This window comes from Serinus canaria, chromosome 25 (genome assembly GCF_022539315.1).
Source record: "Serinus canaria isolate serCan28SL12 chromosome 25, serCan2020, whole genome shotgun sequence".
Lineage (NCBI taxonomy): Eukaryota > Metazoa > Chordata > Aves > Passeriformes > Fringillidae > Serinus > Serinus canaria.
The window spans coordinates 2,715,673-2,738,279 of NC_066338.1; the positions used below are offsets into that span (position 1 = coordinate 2,715,673).

The 22,607-nt window shown below is 53.7% G+C and overlaps 1 pseudogene; it reads left to right on the forward strand.

Annotated features, from left to right (window-relative positions):
* Positions 1–21,666: 21,666 nt before the first annotated feature.
* Positions 21,667–22,607, forward strand: LOC108964113 (olfactory receptor 14A16-like; annotated as a pseudogene).

Genomic DNA, 22,607 nt, shown 5'->3' on the forward strand with positions numbered 1-22,607 from the left:
GAGGACCTGAAAGGCACAGGGCAGTGACAGGGGACCCGGCCGGCAGGAGCCCAGAACCGCACAGGGCTGGGCCCAGGCAGCAGCACAGGGTGTGGGCACCATCCCAGACAGCTGTGGCTCCGAGAGGGCAGAGAGCTGGGAGGCAGCTGAGCAAGGCAGGGCTGGCCATCAGGCTCACCTCCACAAGGAATGCCAGGGCGGGCAGATCCCAGCGTGGCTCCCATGTGCTGAGCAGCCGGAGCAGGTAGCGAGCGATCCGGGAACACAAGGGGATGGAGACACAGCACATCTCCCTGGCAGGAGAAAAAGGAACCAAGACTGTGAGCCAGGGGAACAAACCTCTGCCAGGACTGACTCACAGAGGTCTGGTCTTTCCCCAGCATCATGGAAGGGGCCCTGGCCTATCTGGGAGGCGGCTCCTTGCGGGCACCCTCCTCTCCCAGCCTTTTCCAGTCTGCTTGGCCATCCCTCATTGACAAGGCCCTCTGGGCCACAACCACGGGGACTGTGTGGAGCACCCTGGGCACAGAGCACAAATGTCAGACGCAGTGGGGAGAAGGGGGTCTCACCTGGCCAGCAGACCCACAGCATAGTGGTGGGTGTCAGCACACAGCAGCGTGTCCCAGCCACATCTGCGTTCCATTGCCACCACCACATCCTCCTGCTGTGTTCGGCAGAGCAGGGACTTCAGAGTCTGCACTGCAAACCTGTGTGCAGAGCAAAGCCCAGGTCATGCTGGGAGCACTGGCTCCTTCACAGGGACGTGGCAGGGACAGGAAGAGTGGGATGGAGCACCTGTTGGGGCTGGTGGCAAGGCCATGTTGCTCCTGGCATCCCATCCAGAAGGTATCGACCTCCTCTGGCATATCCAGAGTGTTGAAGAGCACTTGGAAAAGCAGATGCACAAAGAGGCGGGGGAAATACACCGTCACCATATGTGGGACACAGGGCATCTGGAGGAACTTCCACATCACCACAGCTGCCTGGAAAGGACAAAGCCCCCCTGAGACAGGGCTCAGTGCCGAGGTGTCTGTGTGGCAGGGCCTGATCAGGGGAGGGAGAGGCCAGGAGAGACTGTGCAGAAGAAGCACAGGGCCTGGTGCCCCTGAAGCTGCCCCGAGGCCAGGTTTAAACCCAGTCCCTGAGGCAGGGAGATGCAGTGGGTGAAGGAAGATGGAGAGCTGCTGGAGAGACGGCCGTGGGGCCAGCAAAGGCCAGTTGCAGAAACTCACAGCCAGGGCAAAGACACCCGTTTTGTCCCCATCCGAGGTGCACATGCTGTGCTCTGGCCAGCTCTCCAGCACATCCAGGATTATCAGCAGCACCAGCTCCGCAGTCCTGGGCGAGCACATGATGCTCTTCCACATGGTCAAAGCAGCTCTGTGGGGTTAGAGCTCTGTCTCAGGGGGCTCTCAGACACAGTAAGGGGCCTGGGCAGCAGTGGGGATCTGAGCAGGCTTCCAGCTCTGCCTCTGCCCACTGGCCCGTTGCCAGAAGCACCCAGGCAGCCCAGCCGTGTGGGGACAGTCCCCTGAGGGGTGGCAAGGGAGCATGGCAGCAGGCTCGGGGACTGACGTGCAAGGGCTGGCAAAGAGAGCAGCCAGAGGGCCCTGGAACTCTCTGTTGGTCAGACACCTGGGACAGGCTGTACAGGCTGATGGGCTGGGGAGCCCTGAGCCCTCTGGGCAGGTGGGCCCCATACCTGTCACAGGATGGGGACACACGCAGGAGCGTCATGACTACATCAGCGGGCTGTGCTTCGGTGAGATCCAGCAGGGTCCTGTTCAGCCTGTGCTCAGCAAACTGATTGGCCAGGAGCCACTGGTGGATGTACCTGACCAGGGCGGGCACCTGGAGAAGGCACAGGGAGACTTGGAAAGCTGTCAGAGGGAGGAATGTCCCCAGCTTCCCCAGAGAAGTGCTGCCCTTCCCACCACACTGCCATGGCCTCAAAGGTTTCCAGTGATCAGCAGGCGTGGCTTGGGAGGCCAAGCAATTCCTGGGAGGATCAAACCTGGCCACAGGCTGCTTACTTGCTTTGGATTGGAAAAGCCCTCCTCTACAAGCATATCCAGAAGGGCCGCACTGGTCTTGGTTTGGAAGATGTGCGAATATGCTCTGAGCCCAGTGCCCATGGGGCTGGTCTCTTCTTCCCGAATTCTCTTCATGAATTTGCAAACCAGCTGTAGGAGAAGGGCAGGAAGCCAGGGATTTTGCACGGAATGCTCCAAGCGCGGTGACAGCAGGCCCAGCCCAGGTGGGGATGGCTGCAGGTACCTGCGCTGTTCTGTGGAAGAGGCCACGGGCGGGGTCCTGCTCTTGTGTGCGCTCCAGGGCTGCACCTGGCAAAGAGCGAGCGCAGGCAGAGCTGAGGGGCTGCGGGAGAGGCCGGAGAACACAGCCCAGCCCTGCGCTCCCCAGGCAGGGACAGCCCTGGGATGCCCCAGGAGACGGAGCATGGCCCCTGTGGGGTGTCTGCCCAGCCCCTCTTCCTTCGTGTCCATGGGCATGGCCATTGGGATGGGATGGGATGGGATGGGATGGGATGGGATGGGATGGGATGGGATGGGATGGGATGGGATGGGATGGGATGGGATGGGATGGGATGGGATGGGATAGTGTGGTGCCCAGCTGGCTACAGGCACCAACTCTGTGGCCCAGCTCTACCACTCACCCTCCTGTGGTGGCTTGAGCAGCTCCACCTCTTCAGTCTCCTGTGCGGGGGCAGGTCCAGGGCCTTCTTCCTCTTCTTCCCCCAAGGCCAGCTTGGGCACTCTTGTGGCTCTCTGCTCCATGTCTTGCAGGAGAGATGGCTTGGAAAAGCTCCGAGTCAGCAAGTCCTACGGTCGTGCCTGGAAGGCACCTTCGAGAGAGAAGCCTCGGGAAGGCCACAGGTCAGCAAGTCCTGTGGTCTGGCCTCGAGGTCAGCTGCAGGAACAATGCCTCGGAAAGGCTCTTGGTCAGACACGATCGAACGCGCTGTGCGGGGGCTCCTCACGGCACCGCTCTGTGCTGTCCTGTCGCGTGCTCCAAGCACTGTGGAGTGCTCTTGTCACCACCAGCTCCTATGTCACCACGTGTCACAAAGGGCCCTTGGACACCCCTTCTGTTCCATGGTTACCGAGCTGCACCGTGTCACAAAGCCCCCTGCACACACTGCCCCCTGCCCTGGGGCTGCCCCCAGCTGAACCAAAGTGGCCCAGGCTGGAAGGAATCTCTCACCCCAAGTGTTTAAGCCAGCCCGACAGGGTCTTTAGGAACAGCTCAGACCATCAGCAAACACTGCCCTGCTCTCTGGGCTCAGGGCAGCAGAAGGAGCCCCCAGGGCTGCCGAGGCAGCTGCACTGGGAAGGGCACGGGGCCTTCCACAGAAGCTGGCACGGCCTCCTTGGGACACATCCCAGCTGGTGGCCATCCTAAACCTGAGGGTGTGACATGGACAGGGAACGTGTGGGCCAGGGCACGAATGCTGCTCTGACCACTGTGCCCAGGGAGCACTGACATCAGCAGGTGTGGCAGAGTCCCTGCCCAAGCAGACTGGCCGCCCTCCGAGCCCTGGCAGCGCTGGTGCCCATCTCCTGCCCCACAGACCTGTTCCCCCAGGGGCTTCTGTGCCAGAAGGAGCCAAAGCCCATGTGCATTGGGAGCTGTGCTCCTTCCTGCAGGGGCTGTTGGCAGGAGCACCTGGAGCAACTGCTGGCAACACTTGGTCTTGGTCAGAAGCTCTCACTCCATGCTGAAATTATTTTCTCATTGAAGTAATTTCCTTTAGCACAGAAACACCTTAGTGGTGAAGGCACAGAAGAATCTGGAGTTTAAGAATCCTCACTTCAGGAAAGCTTTACTTCCCATTGCTCAACTCAAGTGGTTCCAAAAAGTTGCAAACTTCCCAAATTTATTGGGATGGCCTGAGAAGGTGAAGAGTTGTAAGTTTGCTTCCCATCTCAAAGCAGCAACTCATTTACCTTAACAACATCCACTGAGAGTCACTTTACAGAACATAACACTATAGAGAGGAAAAAAAAAAGGCCATTCTTTGGTTTGCAAACAGTTTTCTATGAAGTCATGATAATATCCTATTTCTCTTAAGGAATAAAAGCTCTCAAGAAGAGAAAGTCCACTCAGTGTTACAAAAGTAGCCCAAACAAATGAGTAGATGGCAAAAGGGCTAATCCTCCCCAGGGTACAGATATCGAAGTAGACAGTAAAGTACAGCTCTCCCTTCTTGTTCCCTGCAGGAGAATCAGGACCATGAACAGGATGAGTCACAGATATTCTTTCTGCCCTCCATAACCAAAGCTGTGCCAAAGCACAGATGCTGCCTTCAAACTGACTCAAATTCCAGCCTAGATCTCTCACCTTCCAGACAACTCCTTCCCCAACACCCCACCAATACCAACCCTCCGAAACTCCAACACAGGAGCCCTCAACACCCCACCAGGACCCCCAGCTGACCCTGTCCCTCCACAGAGCTTTCCCACCCTCCAGCAGACGCCCTGGTTCCCTGCAGGTGCCATGGGATGGCACTCAGGAGGATCTGCTCCAAGGCCTTCCCCGGTGGCAAGCTCAGGCTGCCAGGCCTAGGGTTCCTGGATCACCCTTCCCACCTCACTGGGAGCTCCCAGGGAAGCACTTTCCTTGAGAAGCAAGCCCCTTTCCTCCAAAGGCATTTCCCCAAATGTGTAGCTTTCCTGGGGAACACCAACACACTCTTAAGAAAAGCTGGCAAGGCTGAATGCTCCAGCTCTAGCTCCTATTCCCCCAAGTGTGTTTCCAGGTGGAGGTTCGGAGGTGCAGCCCCAGGCCCTCTACAAACACAAGCTGCCCACTGCCTCTTCACCTGCCTCAACTCCTGCCTGTGCTCATGGCAGGAACACCAGGCTGTTCCCAGCCAGAGCCCAGAGCGCTGTCCCCACAGGACACTCCTGCCAGCACCTTCCAGGACTCTGCTGTGCACACAGCGCTTTTCATGCCCACTCCCAGCAGGCTTTGGAATGCAGAGCACAACCTGGCTGGCTCTGCCACAAGCACCCCCCAAATACAGACAGAGGAAGAAGCAGCAGGGGTTGTTTTGTGGCCATGCCCAAGAGAAACTGGAAAGAAGCCCTGGCTGTGGTCTCACTTGGTTGGGTTTCTGACTGGGTCTGAGCCTGGGGCTGCCATTCCTCATTGTGGCGACCAGAACCACACCCTGGTTTCCAGCACTGCCTGGCAGCGCTCCGGGCACTGGCACAGTCTTGTGTCTGAGTCTTGGGCACTGTGCTGCTGCTTCATTTGCTCTTTGGCACACCCAAAGCTCTCTGTTAAGCCCAGATGGTTCCTGGTTCTGCCCTCTTCCTGATCCTGTGCAGGGATGGAGTAGTGCTGTGCTTTCAGGAAGCTGTTCTTGAAACCTTCCAGCATTCCAAGCCCCTTTGCCCTCCATGGATGCTTGCCATGGAATCCCTCACAGCTGGATTCAGAGCATCCTCAGGATGGCTCTTCCAAAATCCAGGGACTCCAGGGTGCTCAGCAGGATCCACAGTGTTGTGGAAATGGACCTTCAGCACAGGGACCTTTCCAGCCTGACCTGCCCTCACTCCTCTGTGTCTGTGCACAAAACACGGCGTGGAAGAGAACAGCAAGAGGGGCCTGTGTGTCCCAGGGCTCCGGATTTGCATCGCTCCAGCTCCACTGAGATGTGGGTAAAGTGAAGAAGCCAAACAGTTTATTAATAGAAGGTGAAACAAAGGGATGAGCTGGGAGGGAAGAAAGGGGATGGGCAGGGTGTGAAGGCTGGAGGGAGGGAGTTGTCACCAGGGAGGGAGAAGGCAGGAGCTATGGGAGCTTCCCACAGGCTCAGCTGTGCCAATCATCAGCTGTGCCTGGAACTCCAGCTGGTCTCCTCTGGTCTCCAGGTGGTCTCACCTTCCAAGGGATCTGGAGGTCTTAAAGAGACACTGGTTCTTGTGAGCCAGAAGATGAAAGTAGTTTTGCAGCTCTTCCCTCAAACATCATCTGTATAAATGTGCTTATATAGGAAGGGATGTCGTTTTCACTCAGGCCTTGAAGGGCTGGAAGAGAGAGGAACAGAGCCACAGTCAGAACCTGGATGTGCAGGAATCCAAGGAGACCGTCTTGCCAGGGCCATCCCACCCAACTCTTGCCATGGCCACAAGACAGGAGGGGCCAAGGGGATCAGCTGCAAGGTGCTGGCCATGAATCCCCTCACCCATGTCCCTGAAATCTCTGTGTGCTCTGCCCACGCCACCCTCGTCCACACAAGGAGCGAAGCCCACTGCAGCCAGGGCAGGGATTGCAGCTCCCTGCCCAGGCATTGCAGCTCACCCAGCCAGCCCCCGCTGACAGCCCACTGCCCTCACTCACCCTCGTGGAGGGCCTGGAACTCTTCCTTCTGCCCATCAGGAGCAGCCTGGCCATCCCTGGGAACATAGGCTAACCATACCTGAGGCTGCTGTGGCTGTTATACACTTTGCATTATGGCTTAATAAGGTGAGGAATTAATGGATTTTTAACTTCCTCTGGAAGGCAGGCACATGGATTCAGAGCTATCACACACTAACTGTGTGTTTTTGGAGTATTTTAATAATGGTACTTACTGTGAGGAAATGACACTAGGGGAAACTTTCTCTCAACCCTTCACCCAGCTCTTTGAGTCTGCCCCATCAGTTTTCAAAGGGTTCAGATCCACTCTAAATGCTAATGATATCATACTGTGGTTGGTGTAGCTGATAGGCCTGTTCTATTTAGCATTCAGAGATAAGGGAAGATTAACCTGGATAACCACGCTGACACCTACCCCAGGGACAAGGGATGCTGCTGCCCCACAGCCCACCTCAGAAATGAACCACTCAGATTGGGTTCTGGTGAAGGAGATGGGCCAGATGCTGAAGGAGTACATTTCCCCAGCTGGTGAAAACCCTCCCTCTGCCACAAAGAGAGAAAGTCTGATGGTGCAGCAGCGGAACCCACAGATGTTACAACCGTCCAGGTTCCAGCTGAACTGCAAAGGCAGTAACAGCCAGCAGCAGTCACCCCTGCAGAAACAAGGAGGTCTAAGATGAAATCAGAGCATCCAGGTAAGGATAAGAATGGAGGGCCCTCACAACCCACAGGGGAGCCAGTGGTTGAAATCATCACTGATGTACAAAAGTCCCTGTGAATGAAGTGCACAAGGACATTGTACGCCGGGGATGTGAGGCTTAAAAAACCTGGTGTTTTCGGGTCCGGGACCTTATGGGTACAGGTGTGCAACTGGATGGTGGTGAGGCAAGGAATTTGGGACCCTTGACCCAGGACTCAGGTATGAATCAGGTATTTGTATTGGATCCAGGGTCCCTTTCCCTCAGGGAGCAGCTTTTAATGAGTGTCAGAGAGAGGCTTGTCCACAGGGAGAGAATGCAGGGGCACCACCATAGAATGTGCTAGAAGGCGCTCGAGGAAGGGATCCAACAGCTGAGAGAAGTGGCAGTATTGGAGGTACTCTTTGGGAGGGATGGACGGCATGACAATGACCCTGACAAGGTCAGGTGCACAGGGCAAATGCTGTGGAGTCTGGCAGATCTGGGGCCATGTCAATACACCACCTTCATTGCAACGATTAATGCTGATAATAACCGAGAGACAGTGGGCTCTGTCACCAACAACCTTAGAAATTGTGAGAGTATGATCAATGGCCTAATGCAGGCTCATGTCTCTGCTATGATTAAGAGCCTAGAAGAAGAGATGAGGTTGGAGGGAGGAAGAACAGTTCCCACATGGCACCAGTGCGAGTCACAGGCCCCAAAGTCACACCCCAGTCTTCCCCAGCTAGAGAGAGAGGCTACACCCCAAGGGCTGACCTGGGGTTCTTTCTGTGTGACCATGAGGAAGACATGGGAAGGTGGGATGGGAAACCCACTTCTGTCCTGGCAGCACGGGTGTGTCAGCTCAAGGATGGAAACACTAAAGGAGGGAGTTCCACTAAAGTGAAGGTAGCCTCAGCCTCCCATGTCCAAGGTACTGGGTATGATCTGTCAGATCCCCTTGAAGGAACCTCTGCCGTGTATGCCCAGGAAAGAAATGATAACCAGGGTTAGAGGGGCCCTGCCTCTAGCTGGGAAGAGGCACAGCCAAACCAGATCTTCTGGACGGTGTGCATCTGATGGCCTGGCACATCATAGTGTGTCATGGTTTGAGCTTGGCACAATGCCAGTGCTTTTATGAGAATACTTCTTTTCTTGGTATTTACTGTGAGATGTGATTAGAGACAGAGCAGAGCAGGCTCTAACTTAAGAAAAAAAAAAAACTTTATCAACTTAAAATTACAAGGAAAAACACACAGAACACAGGATGAAAACTTCCTAAATTTTTTTTTCTTCTTTTTACTAAATTTTTAAATTCTGTTACTACTTTTTAGATCACTCGCTCTCAGTCTATCACTACTTTTTAGATAATCAATTCTCAATTCTTCGAGAAGAGAGGAGTCTCTCTTGCACCACAGACTTCACCCTGGAAACAGTCAAAATTTTTGTGTTTCTGTGTCACGTGTGGCACTGCTTGGAGAACTTTTTGCTATCGTGACTTCTTTTTTCTATGTTCAGTGCTCTCATTACTGCAGATGGACTAGAGTTGCTTCTAGGGTTTTTCTTTTTAAGGATGCTTTGTCTAGTTCTAAAAAAGAGCACAGTCTCTCTCTTTTTGGGACACCTCTCTCCCCCAATTTCACCCCCTGGGGCTGAGGGGTCTCTTGAACAGAGATCATTTTCTTCTTTCTTCTTCGAAGACGGAGGGCACCACCACCACCCTCCTCACCTGTTGTCTCTGTTCACACACTTTCACATCACCGCACTCTCCTGGCTCTGAGCCATTGCCTCCCCCTGGAATGCAGTCTTTGTGTTACAGGAACTCAAGGGTTCTGTCATGGCTATTTAAGAAAAAGTCTAGCCAAAGGCTACTCTATCATCTCCTCCCACCTAGGATTTTTCTCAACTTCTTTTAATGTTTTTACTTGCCTATTTTTTTGCTATTTCGCTCTATCTCCTCAACTTCAGGAAGAATCAGCATTTGCAAGGTTTCTATCATCCCAAGAAGGGTTAAAAGTCTCAGGCTCTGCCGGTTTGGTTCATGAACTCTCACGGCTGGCTGCCCTGCTGGGCACCCCCCCCCTCCCCTTCTCCTTCACGCCAGCCGCGCTATCACAGGCGCAGGCTGCTCTCTCTCTCTCTCTCCCTCCGGGGTGGGGGGAAATGGGGGATGGCTGCCCGAAGCCCTCGCAGTGCTCTCTTCCACCCTTCGGCCCAGGCCTGGCCTACCTCCCTCCGGCCGCATGGCTCCCCTCTCCCCCCAGCTCGGAGCCGGGCAGGGGAAGGTCTGCTCTCTTCCAAGACCGGAACCCAAAGAGAGTTTTTCTTGGGAGTTCACAGCTTTTAACTCTCTGTGTTCTCAGAGGCGTATCTATGCTTTCAGTGGACAAACTAGGTGTCAATAATAAAATTTGAACACTGATTGGCAGGACTACACTATCTCAAAAAAACTTCATTTCTTCTCAAACTACGACATAGTGACAAATATACAATGCCTTAGTTGATACTGGTGTGCAGTGTACCCTGATACCATCAGGACAGGTTGGGGCAGAATCTGTATCCATTGCTGGGGTGACGGGGGGATGGCAGCAATTGACCCAGTTGGGAGCCCAGGTGAGCCTGACTGGGAAGCAGTGGCAGAAACATCCTATTGTGACTGGCCCAGAGGCCCCGTGTATTCTGGGCATAGACTTCCTCCGGAATGGCTATTACAAAGAACCAAAGGGACTCAGGTGGGCTTTTGGCATAGCTCCTGTAGAGGCAGAGAACATTAAGCAGTTGAACACCTTGCCTGGACTATCAGAAAACCCATCTACAGTAGGACTCCTGAACGTGGAAGTGCAGCGAGTGCCAATTGCCACCTTGACTGTGCACCGCCATCAGTGTCAGATGAATCAAGATGCTGTGATCCCCATCCACAAAATGATCCATGAGCTGGAGAGCCAAGGGGTGGTCAGCAAAACCCACTCACCCTTCAACAGCCCCATTTGGCCTGTGTGCAAGTCTGACAGAGAATGGAGATTGACTGTGGACTATCATGGCTTGAATGAAGTGACTCCACCGCTGAGCGCTGCTGTGCTGGACATGCTGGAACTCCAGTACGAGCTGGAGTCCAAGGCAGCAAAGTGCTTTGCCACTGTTAACATTGCCAACACGTTTTTTTTTCCATTCCTCTGGAAGCAGAATGCAGGCCTCAGTTTGCTTTCACCTGGAGGGTCATGCAGTACCCCTGGAACTGACTGCCCCAGGGGTGAAAGCACAGCCCCACCATCTGCCATGGACTGATCCAGGCTGCACTGGAAAAGGGTGAGGCTCCAGAACATCTGCAGTACATCGATGACATCATTGTGTGGGGGAACACGGCAATGGAAGTATTTGAGAAAGGAGAGAGGGTCATCCAGTTTCTGCTGGAAGCTGGCTTAGCCATCAAGAAGAGCAAAGTCAAAAGACCCGCCCGAGAGATCCAGTTCCTGGGGGTAAATTGGCAAGATGGACGGTGTCAGATTCCCACTGAGGTCATCAACAAGATCAATGCAATATCTCCACCAACCAGCAAGAAGGAAACACCAGCTTTCCTAGGTGCCATACGGTTTTGGAGAATGCACATTCTCAAGTACAGGCAGATCATGAGCCCTCTCTACCTGGTCACCCACAAGAAGAACAATTTCCACTGGGCCCTGACCAACAACAAGCCTTTGCCCAGATCAAGCAGGAGATTGCTCATGCAGTTGCCCTTGGCCCAGTCAGGACAGGACCAGAGGTGAAGAATGTGCTCTACTCTGCAGCCAGGAACAATGGCTTGTCCTGGAGCCTTTGGCAGAAGGTGCCTGGGGAGACATGGAATCCCACTTTGGCCATGAGCACATGGTTGAGGTGGATGGTTTTTCCACAGGAAAGAAAAGCACAAACTCCAAGTGTTTATGAAGAAGATGAGAGGTGGCCACCCATGGGCCAAGGCAGCCAGAGCTGTCTCTCCTGGCACCTTTCATCTGTGGAAAATCTTTGGATATAGGGATTTTTGGAGGTGGAATCTCAGTTTTGGTTGTGGTTGCCTGGAGTGGAAGAAGAGTTCTTTTCATGAGGGAAGCACAGAGCCCCAGTGTTTCAAAGGCAGATGAGAAACAGCCCTCAGAAAACCAAGGCCAGCCAGACTTGTGTCTTCTCGCAGGTTTTTTCTGGGAGAAATCCTTGGATATGGGAATGCTGGAGGTGGATTCCCAACATTGGCCATGAGGACCTAGATATGAAAGGTGCTTTTTCCCCATAGGAAAGAAAAGCATATGGTCCCAGTGTTTCAAAGGCAGAATAGAGGTGGACTCGGGGTGGCCAAGCCAGCCAGATCTGTCTGTCCTGGCAGATTTCATCTGGGAACAATCTGTGCATATAAGGAAAAATGGAGAAGGAATCCCAGTTTTGGCAATGGATACCTGGAAAGCGGGACAGTTCTTTCCATAGGAAGGAGAGCACAGAGCCCCAGTGCTTCAGGGGCTGATGAGAAGCAGCCCTTGACCTGCCAAGGTCATCCAGACCTGTCAGGTGGCCCCGAGAAGGCCAAGCCAGTCAAACAGTCAAGACCTGTTCCATGTTCCCTGGGTTCCACGGGGCCCCACAGTATCACAATGGTCTCCTTGGTTCCATGAATCCCTGTAGTGTGACAATATTCCCCTTGTCACAATGTTCTCCTTGCTTCTGTAGAGTCACAATGGATCTTTGCTTCCATGAGGTCTTGCAATGTCACAATGGCTCCTTGCTTCTATGGCCCCACATCTTCATCCTTGTCCCTTGGTTCCATAGGGTCCCTGAGTTTCACAACTGTCTCCTTGATCCTGTGAGGCACCAGAGTGTCACAATGGTCTCTGATTCCATCAGGTTCCATAGTGTCACTAGGGTGTCCTTGGATCTGCATTGCCACAATGGCCCCTTGGTTCCATGAGTTCTGTACTGTCAGCAATGGATTCTTTGTTCCAAGGGGGCCTTGATGTGTCACAAGGGCTCCTTGGTTCTGTGACATTCCAAAGTGTCATGTACAGAAAATCACACTATGGAAAGCCAGTGTTCATAAAGGAGACAGAGGAGTCCTGCAACTTTATTCCAGTAAAGGGAAGGAGTCCACCAGGGCACACACCCACGGGGTTTTCTCTCTCGAGGTTCCAGAGGGTGCAGCCTCCTTTTATCCAAACTCCTGGCCACATGTTGCCCTCTTCCTGTCCCCATTGGCCAAGAGGTACTGGGAAGGTTCAGCCTTCCCAAACCAGCTGTCACATATTCCCCTCTTGAACCTGTCATTTTACCCCAAAGTTCATAAACTCAAGCTCGTGCAGACCCACGTGTCTGTTTCAGGAGCCAAGCTGTCTGGGCTCTGTAATAAAGGTAATGGAGACATTAGGACCATTTCAAAGATGTTAACACCAAAACCTTCACCCATCCAAATGTCTGTAAAGAATCTTCCCTATCTATCAGTCACAATGGACTCCTCATTTCCATGGGGCCCCACTGTGTCACAAGGGCCCCTTGGCTCCATGAGGTTCCCCAGTGTCACCCTGGTGTCCTCGGATCCACATTGTCACAACTGACCCAAAGTTCCATGAGGTTCCCCAGTGTCACCATGGTCGCTGTCAGAGGCTGGATGAGATCAATGTCCTCAGACACCTTGGGATGAGCTGTCAGTCAGTCACACAGTGGGGACAGCGCTGAGCCAGCCCTGACTGCCTGAGCAATCACAAATCCCACCTGGGGAGAGTCCCACAAAGGCCCAGGGGCTTAAAAACACAGAGCACAAGGTCAGCCCCTGGTATGGACCCTGCCTTCTACTGGGGTTTGGGTCTCACCCACACTGGAACCCCAGGAACTTGGAGCCATATGCGTGTCCTTCTGTCTTTCTGTCTCTCTCTTTCCTCTCCTTCTAATGCTCTTTCTATGGAACATTTTTGGGTACCTCAACAACCTAATTGTTTAAAGGTTTCCAGGTTCAATGGGCCAAGTTAATGAAGTTCCTGCTATGATAAGTGTTTTATCTTGAATTGGATGTGACATTGAATCCTTTTCCAAAGTTTCTTGGATTTTTGTACTTTGCCAGTAAAATGTTCTGTCATTTTGACGTCTTGAGAATATCTGGTTGGTATTTCTCCTCTGCACCAAACTTGAGTAAAGGAGCCTTTGGTCACCCCCAGCATTTGAGTGTTCTGGGGTGCCAGAGCCCCGCAGGCTCCCAACAGCCTCTTGTTTCCATGAGGCCCCGCTGTGTCACTCTGGCCCTCGGTTCCCTGAGGATCTGGAGTGTCACACGGGTAGATGGCGTTTGTCCTTGCTGCCCCTGACATCCCCCTGCCCCACAAAGAGCCCCAAGCCAGCCGTGAGGGACAGGCCCTGCTGGCACAGGCTGGGCTCAGGGCTTGGCCTTTCTGCTTCCTGCAGCCAAGCCAGGCCTTGCTCAGCATTGCAGTTCCCTGCCCACAGCCTTGGGCTCCCTGCACTCCTGGCCTCAAGGATCTGCTCTCAGCACTCCCTGGGCAGCCTTTGGCACTCCCTGCCCTCCCTGGGGCCCAGCCGTGCTCCAAGGCACTTGGAGTTTTGCTGCTGACTCCTTGAACGGCTTCTTCATCCTTCTCTCAGTGCCTGAGGCTCCTGGACCCAGCCCCAAATCCACCGTGGGGCTGATGAAAATACAGAAAGCCCTCAGGAGCTCTTTGTCTCCCATCCATTGTCTTTGAGTCTCTGCTATAAATAAGAAGCTTGACTATGCCAATATTCAAGCAGCAATCAATTTATTAATTAATATGGTAAAGTATGAGCAACACAGCGCTGGGTACAGTGGGGGCAGTTCTCCCTCCAAGTGCACACTGATAGTTGGGGCTTACAGGTATTTATAGGGGTACTCATAAGCTTTCTCAGCCATTTCTATTCCAATTTTAACTCATCAGCAGTTTCTATTTTCCAATTTTTACATCACAATTCTATACACTATTGTGATTTACTTTTTCTCAGGATACGTCCCAAAAAGGAGGATCTCCAGATGGTGGTGGTAGTTTCTGAAATACTGATCCTGGTTTCCGCAAGAATAAAGACAAATCCCATCAGGTGAAGTCCAGCTCCCCAGATGTGGCTCCACCTTTTTAATTACACTGACTATAAATCTCATAACAGTGATGTCCAGCTTCCCTTGGTCAAAATTATAAATCCTTGAGATGATGTTCATCTTCTTTTCTCAAGCTGTTTTTCTCTGTTTTGTTAAGGCATGAGATAAGCATATTTCCTTTATATATTACAAAGATTTAGTTTCAAGGATACAAGCAATATTCTAAAATTATACTACAAAAAGTTATTAATGCAGCAGTCTTTAATGCCTGACTACAAGCAAAGATCAACATCCTTAATGCTTTAATTCAAATGCTCCTAAATCAACCAAGGTTAATTGCAAAGTAAAGAGAGGTTCAAAGGCCTTCTTCCATGCTTTACTTTCCTCAGTTATTATTAGAATTCACAGCTGTCCCGTTGTCTGCCTCCACACATATCACAATCACAAATACACACATTGCCTGTCTGTACCTGACACGAAACACAGCTTTGTATTTCACACTGAGGAGCACTCGGGAAATGTCACTGCAAGGGCAGTGTTGATCAGCCCGGTGCTTCCCCTGTGCTGTGCCTTACAGCGCTGTTAATTTTATTCAGCTTTTAGAGCCTGCCTGTGAAGAGAAGCCCCCCAGGAGAGCAGAGGCTGCTGAAAGATCTGACATCCTCGCCCTAAGCAAGGGATGGAACAGCACAGACTGCTGAAAAGATTCCACCTGATGTCAGGGCAGAGAGAAAGCCAAAACAGTTTAACTGGGTATTTGGTGGTGCATGTCTGTATAAAAGAATGCTCTAAAATGTCAGCTTCCAATAAAATGCCCTTGGCTGAGGTTTCCTGTGCTGGTGAGAGTCTTTTAGACCCAGCCTTCTCCTGAGCTCTCTGCTGTTGCAGTTCCATGGACAGAGGCTGTTGTCTCTTACCCCCTCCCAAGGGCAGGCTGGTGTTCAGCCATCTCCAGGACAGCAGGGCCCCATCCCACGTCACTGTGACTTAGGAAGGCAAATTCCATCACTCCAAATATCCCCCCTTGGCTCCTTCTTGCCAGACATTTGGCCCTAGCACTGGGGTTTGCTGCTGGTTGCTGTAGGAAAAGGGAAAACCCTGTGAGATTTTGGGGCACATGGAACCAAGAAAACCCTGTGACACTGTGGGGCCTGATGGAACCAAGGGTCCTTTGTGACACAGAGGGGCCAGCATGGAGCCAAATATCCATTGTGAGAGTTTGGGATTTGTGGAACCCATTGTTCATTGCAACAATGCGGATCCAAGGAGAACGTGGTGTTGTTCATTGCTTATGGAAAGCTTTTGCATTAATCATGGAATCATGGAGCCCATTGTGACACAGCAGGGCCCGTGGAACCAAGGGGCCATGGTGACACTTGGAACTAAGGATACCGCTGTGGAGTATGGAACCTCATGGAACCAAAAGTCCATTGTCACAGAGCAAGGCCTTGTGGAACCATGGAGTCCAAAGGTCTAAAACATTTCCTGCACAGTTCTGCCTTGGGTTAGGGGGATGTTATTGGTGGCAGCTTGGTCTCAGCACACACTTGAGGAGTGTGTCTGTTTTCAGTGGGAAAACTCAGGAGTTGCTTCAAAAAATAAACAAAGGGAAAATCCCTCTTAGCCTGGGTGCAGCCAGCTCTGCAAGCACAGCAGGTCCCAGGGGAGTGAGGACAGACAGGATGGGGCTGGGGAATGTGGAGCAAGGTTGTCCACACTGGGTCAGAGCTCAAGGCACAGCTTCTGTGAGCAGGCCAGAGCTGCTGAGGAGAGACCCTGGGGCAATATCAATCACAGAATGCTGCAATTGTCTCTGTTCCAAAGAGAACAGTAATAAAATACACCCTTTAAAAGAGGAGTGCGTATTTTTAAGAATCTCTTTGAAATATTTCTCTATAACTAGACTAGGAACCCAAAAACCTAGGAGAGCCAAGGGCACCGTTGCAGCTTCAGGCCCAAAAAGTGCAAAAAACAGTGAATTGAGGAGAGCAGACTGGGAGGATGGGACTTCATAACCTGAAGCTGTAACTGGATAATCACCCAAATATGTAAATGGACCAAAACTCATAAAGGTGTGAAAATGTGTGACCCATCATCTATCTTGGGTGTACCCTCAGCTGGGCTCTTGTACTGCCCAAGGTGTATCCTTTGAAGCCCTTTTTAATAAATCCCTACTTTATTCCTGTAACACTGCCCAGCCTCTGTTCTAGGCAGCCTCTCAAGGCATCAAGGCCTGGCTGGCTGGGCCACCTGGGGCCACCTGACAGGTCCAGCTGACCCTGGCATGTCAAGGACTGCTGCTCATCAGCCCCTGGAACACTGGGGCTCTTGGCTCTCCTTCCTGTGGAAAGAACTCTCCTTCTCCTCCAGGTGTCCATGGCCAAAATCAGGATCCTTCCTCCAAATTTCCATATTTGCTAAGATTGTTTTCAGATGAAATCTGCCAGGACAGATGGATCTGGCTGGCTTGGCCACCCAGGGGCCACCTCTCATCTGCCTTTGATACACTGGGACCATGTGCTTCTCTTTCTTATGGGAAAAAAGCACCTTTCACATCCATGCACCCATGGCCAAAGTTGGGAATCCACCTCCAGAATTCCCTATATCCAGGGATTTCTTCCTGACAAAAGCTGCCAGGAGAGACGGGTCTGGCTGGCCTTGGTTTCTGAAGAGCTGGCTCTTGTCTGCCTTTGAAACCCTGGGGCTCTGTGCTTTCCTTCATAATGAAAAAAACTCTCCTTCCTGTCCATGTGCCCACCGCCAAAACTGAGATTCCACCTCCAAAATTCACTATATCCAAGGATCTCCCCCAGATGAGAGGTGTCAGGAGAGACAGGTCTGGCTCTCTTAGACCGTGGTTGGTCACGTCTCATCTTTTTCCAAGAAACTTGAACTTTGCACTTTTCTTTCCTCTGGGAAAAACCATCCACCTCAACCAGATGCTCATGGTCAAAACTGAGATTCCTCCTCCCAAATTCCCTATGTCCAAGGATTGCTCTGTGACAAAAGCTGCCAGAACAAACAGGTATGGCTGGCTTGACCTCTCAGGAGCCTTCTCTCTGTACTTCAGCCTCTGAAACACTTGGGCTCTGTGCTTTCCTTCCTGTGGAAACAAACATCCTAGATATCTTGTCAATGCAGAAATGGCGAAAATTTGGATTCCAACTGCAAAATTCCCTATATCCAAGGGCTGATTTCAGACAAAAGCTGCCAGGGCAGAGAGGTCTGGCTGCCCTTGGCCTCTGGTAGCTGCCTTTCATCTGGCCCTGAAACACTGGCGTTCCATGATTTCCTTCCTATGGAAAAGAACTGTCCTTCTCTTCCAGGCATCCATGGCTGAAACTGGTATTCCACCTCTAAAATTCCCTATATCCAGAGATTGCTCCCAGAAAAAAATCTTCTGTCTAATCTGGCTGTCCTTGGCCTCTGGTGGATGCTGCTCATCTGCCCCTGGAACACTGGGGCTCAGTTGTTTCCTTCCTATGGAGACCACTGTGACACTGTGAGGACCACGTGGAACCATGGACACCATTGTGACACTTTGGGGCCATGGTGACACCGTGGGGCTCCATGGAACCAAGAGATCACCGTGAAATTGTGGGGCCTCGTGGAACCATGGAGACCATTAAGACCCTTCAGGGCCTTGTGTAACCAAGGGGCCACTGTGACACCTCAGGGACTCATGGAAGCAAGGGAACCACTGGGACATTGTGGGGCCCCATGGAATCAGGGGAACAGAGAACAGCTCTGGCTGATTTGGCCTCCCAGGGGTGACCTGACAGGTCTGTCTGATCTTGGAATGTCAAGGGCTGCTTCTCATCTGCCCATGAACCACTGGGGCTCCATGCTTTCCTTCCCGTGTAAAAGACTTCCCTCTCTTCTCAGACACCCATGGAATAATTTGGTACTTGCCCTAAAAAATTTCCGGCATACAAGGGTATGTTGCAGACAAAAACCTGCCAGCTCTGGCTGGCCTTGGCCTCTGGTGGTCACATCTCATCTGCCTCAGAAGCACCAGGGCTCTGTGCCTTCCTTCCTATGGAAAAGAACCAGCCTTCTTCTCCAGGGGCCATGGCAGAAATTGGAATTTGGCTGCAAAAATTCCATCTATCCCATGATTGCTCCCAGACAAAAGCTGCCAGGACAGACAGCTCTGCCTGGCCTTGGCCTCTGGTGCTGTTCTTAGAATATGAGCAGAATGTTTTCATCTGAAAACACCTTGGAGAGGGCCCAATGATCTCCCAGGCTGGGGTTTGCAGGCCTCAAGAACATAACCCATGGAGGTTGATGTGCCTGGTCTCACTTGAGAAGAGACTGAGGACAGAACAGGAGTGGCCTGGCAGGGCTTGAAGGGTGGATTCAGAAATGGTGGAGTTTTTTCTCCATAGTGGGAAAGAGCCAGATAGAGAAATGATACCACAAATGCAGCTGGGGAGGCCCACAGTGGACACAAGAGAGGAACCAGGTACCAGGGCAGGGCTGTGGTGCAACTCATCCCCCAGGGAGTCTGGGTCAGCCCAAGGCTCTGTGTGGGCAGGCAGAGGCAGGCAGGAGGCAGAGCTGTCAGCAAAGGAAGGGGCCAGCCAGCTGGGGCAGCCAGGGGATGAGCACAGCCTGCAGGGACAGAGGCGCAGGGCAGGGACACCGTAGCACAGCCTGGGCTGCACAGGGCACAGCCAAGGGTAGCAGCTGCCAGGCCCTGACAGAGCCAACTTGGGCAGCACTTGGGCCATGGCTGCTGGGCCTGGGCCTGAGCCAGGAGCAGGAGACAAGTGACCCTTGCAGGCCTGGGGCCTCATGGCCTCCTTGTCCCTGCTCAGCAGCCTGGCAGGGGCTGCCCCATGCTCCTGCCCTTGGCATTGCACATCCCCACATGCCAGTGCCCATCCTGGGAAGAGCCCTGAGCAAGGAGGGAGGGACAGGATCTGCCTGGCCAGGGGCTGGGGCTCAGGCCTTGGCCCTTTGCATTCCTGAAACACATCCAGCTTTGCTCAGCACCAGAGACAGCTTTGCCTTATTTGTGCCCAGCTGTAATCCCTGCCTCCAGTGTTTTTCTCTACCTGGAACCTGGGGAGACTTTCTCAATCCTGTCCCTCAGTGAGTCCCATTAAAATTTGAAGAAACTTTGGAGCTTAAATTTAAAAGTTTGAGTTCTTGAGAAGTTTTCTGAACACTCTCTCAGGGACTGAGTCTCTTGTAAACAACACCAAATCCCTGTGAGGGTCATTAAAGTCCTTGTGCTGTGTCTGTGCTGCTGAGCTTCAAAGGAACAGCTCTTCCAGGACCAGCTCCTCTCCCAGCCCAGCAGGGCTGAGGGCTCTGCCTGCAGGCACTGAGGGGACAGGAGCCAGGCAGAGAAAGGCTGAAGGCAATCAGGATTGGGAAGGCATTGAGCTGAGACTTCACTTGGGGAATCCTCACAGCCCACTATGTGGTGAGTCTGTGGGTGCAGGGATAGATCCCCGGTGCTCCTGGAGGGATCTCCTGAAGCTGACCCAGGACAGGACTGATGTGACTGTAAGGATGGCTCTGCTGCCCTTTCTGCTTTGGGGGAGGATGTGATGTAGAGCAGGGCTGCCCTGGGCACCGTCAGAGGGACAGGGCAGGATGGCTCCTGCTGCCAGGGACGGCTGCAGGGGGTGAAGCTGGGGCTGCAGCCAGGGCTGCCCAGGGCTGTCCTGCAGAGCAGGTCCTGCAGCCCTCAGGGCTCTTGGCCAGCCCAGGGCATGTGCCACCTGCCAGGGGCAGCTCTCAGTCTGCCTGCCAGCTCCCCATGGATGCTGCAGAGCAGCTGTGGGTGCAAGGAGTGACTCCTGCCAGGGCAGCTCCTGCTGCTGTGGGGAGGGTGCAGTGTGGGCCAGGGCTGCTCAGAGCTCCAGCTCATGCCCAGCTCATTTCTGAGGGGACTTTTCATGAGCACATTCAGGGCAGGAGTTTCCTGCTTGGGTCTCTGCTTTCCTGAATCTGTGCTCCCACTTTTCCCTGGCTCTGCTTGGTGGCAATGGAAACTCAGCTGTGCAGGGCAGAGCAGGGGCTGAGGCTCTTAAACCATCACCCTGAGGATTCCTGGGCACCTCAGCAAGTGCCTGCACCTGCCCAGCCTCCAGACCCATCCAGCATCACCTTTCCATGGTGCCCAGGCTGGGGGAGCTGTTCTTTCATCCCTGCAGCCCCGAGCAGCTGCAGGGCAGGGCTGGCCCAGGGGCTGGGCTGGGCTCTGGCAGCTCTGGCAGGGAAGGAGCCCGGGGCCACAGGAGCAGCTCGGGCTAGGACAGCTCCAGCAGCAGAGCCGTGGGCAGGGAGGGAGGGAGGCAGTGCTGAGGGAAGCCCTGCTGCAGGGCAGGTGTGGCACCTGCCGAGCCTGCCCTGCAGGGCAGACACTGCCCTGAGCAGCACAGCTCTTGTGTCCCCTCCCAGCCAGCACAGCCCTCAGCCCCGGGGCTCAGGGCCCTCAGTCCATTCTGGGCTGGCAGAGCAGCTCCAGAAATGAAGGGCATCTCTCTGGCCTCTATGTGTCCATTCCCTGCTGACCAGGGCCTGAGGGGCACTGTCCTGCCCTGCTGCTGCCTGGCAGGGGCTGGGCAGGGCTGGGCAGGGAAAGGCTTTTCCTCAGGCCCGGCTCTCACTCCCCTTGCCTTGCCCAGGTGCTCCTGGCATTGCTGAGGGGCTCTCTGGAATGGCAGCTCCAGCTGCAGGGTCAGGCCCAGCCCTTGGGCTCCTCCTGTGCAGGCTGAGCACAGCAATGGGGTGTGCCAGCTCCCTGTGCCCGGGGAGCTCTGGGCAGGGCAGCCTGGGGGCTGGCAATGAGCCCACTCTTCTCAAGCAGTGACATGGACAGGAGCCTTGGTGTGTCCTTGGGATTCCATCCAAGCTGTGAGCTGTCTCCACTGGGGGACAGGAGTGTCTTTGCCAGAGAGGGGCTGAGACTCTGAGAAAGGCTGAGCCAGTTTGCTCTGCTCTGGGTCCCTCTGCTCTCTGCTGTGCCAGGCTGATTTCCACGGGAATACAGGGACTGCCATGGATCTCAGAAAGGGCAGCTGGGGACAGAAGGAGCGACGGAGCAGCTGCACGCACCCTTCACTGAGTTACAGCCAAGGCTCTTGCATTGCACAGTTCTCTCTGATCTCCCTGGGCACAGCAGGAAACCCTCTCAAACTGTCTTTGGCCATCATGGCTCCTTAGCCCTGAGACAGGAGGTGCTGTCAAGCTCCTCTGCCTAAGGACCAGCTTGGGCTCAAGTTATCCAACTCCAGGACTGGCCCCTGTCCCTGTTCCCATGACCCCACTGCTGCAGAGCAGAGCTGACTCCTTGGTGTCCATGGGCAGAGCCCCTGCTCATCACAGCAGCGGGGCCAGATACCAGCAGAGCTCCAGGCACAGGGGAAGGGCCCTGAGAGAAGGAAAATTGGGTGGGACAGAGAGGCAGGGGCAGGGCTGGGAGAAAGGGCTTGGACATTGCTCAGGAAAGTCTGCCCTGACTTGTCATTGTCTCCTCCTTGAACAGCTCCCCATGGCCAGACACAGCAAATGTCCAACAGCAGCTCCATCAGCCACTTCCTCCTGCTGGCACTGGCAGACACACGGCAGCTGCAGCTCCTGCACTTCTGCCTCTTGCTGGGCATCTCCCTGGCTGCCCTCCTGGGCAACGGCCTCATCATCAGCGCCGTAGCCTGCGGCCACCACCTGCACACGCCCATGTTCTTCTTCCTGCTCAACCTGGCCCTCAGTGACCTGGGCTCCATCTGCACCACTGTCCCCAAAGCCATGCACAATTCCCTCTGGGACACCAGGGACATCTCCTACTCAGGGTGTGCTGCTCAGGTTTTCTTCTTTCTTTTCTTTATCTCAGCAGAGTTTTCTCTCCTGACCATCATGTGCTACGACCGCTACGTGTCCATCTGCAAACCCCTGCACTACGGGACCCTCCTGGGCAGCAGAGCTTGTGCCCACATGGCAGCAGCTGCCTGGGCCAGTGCCTTTCTCATTGCTCTGCTGCACACGGCCAATACATTTTCCCTGCCCCTGTGTCATGGCAATGCCCTGGGCCAGTTCTTCTGTGAAATCCCACACATCATCAAGCTCTCCTGCTCACACTCCAAACTCAGGGAACTTGGGCTATTGCTGTTGGTATCTGTGTAGTTTCTGGTTGTTTTGTTTTCATTGTTTTCTCCTATGTGCAGATCTTCAGGGCTGTGCTGAGGATCCCCTCTGAGCAAGGACGGCACAAAGCCTTTTCCACCTGCCTCCCTCACCTGGCTGTGCTCTCCCTGTTCATGAGCACTGCAGTGTTTGCCTACCTGAAGCCCCCCTCCATCTCATGCCCATCCCTGGATCTGGCCCTGTCAGTTCTGTACTCAGTGGTGCCTCCAGCCCTGAACCCCCTCATCTACAGCCTGAGGAACCAGGAGCTCAAGGCTGCAGTGTGGGCACTGATGACTGGATGGTTTCAGAAACACTAAACTGCTGGC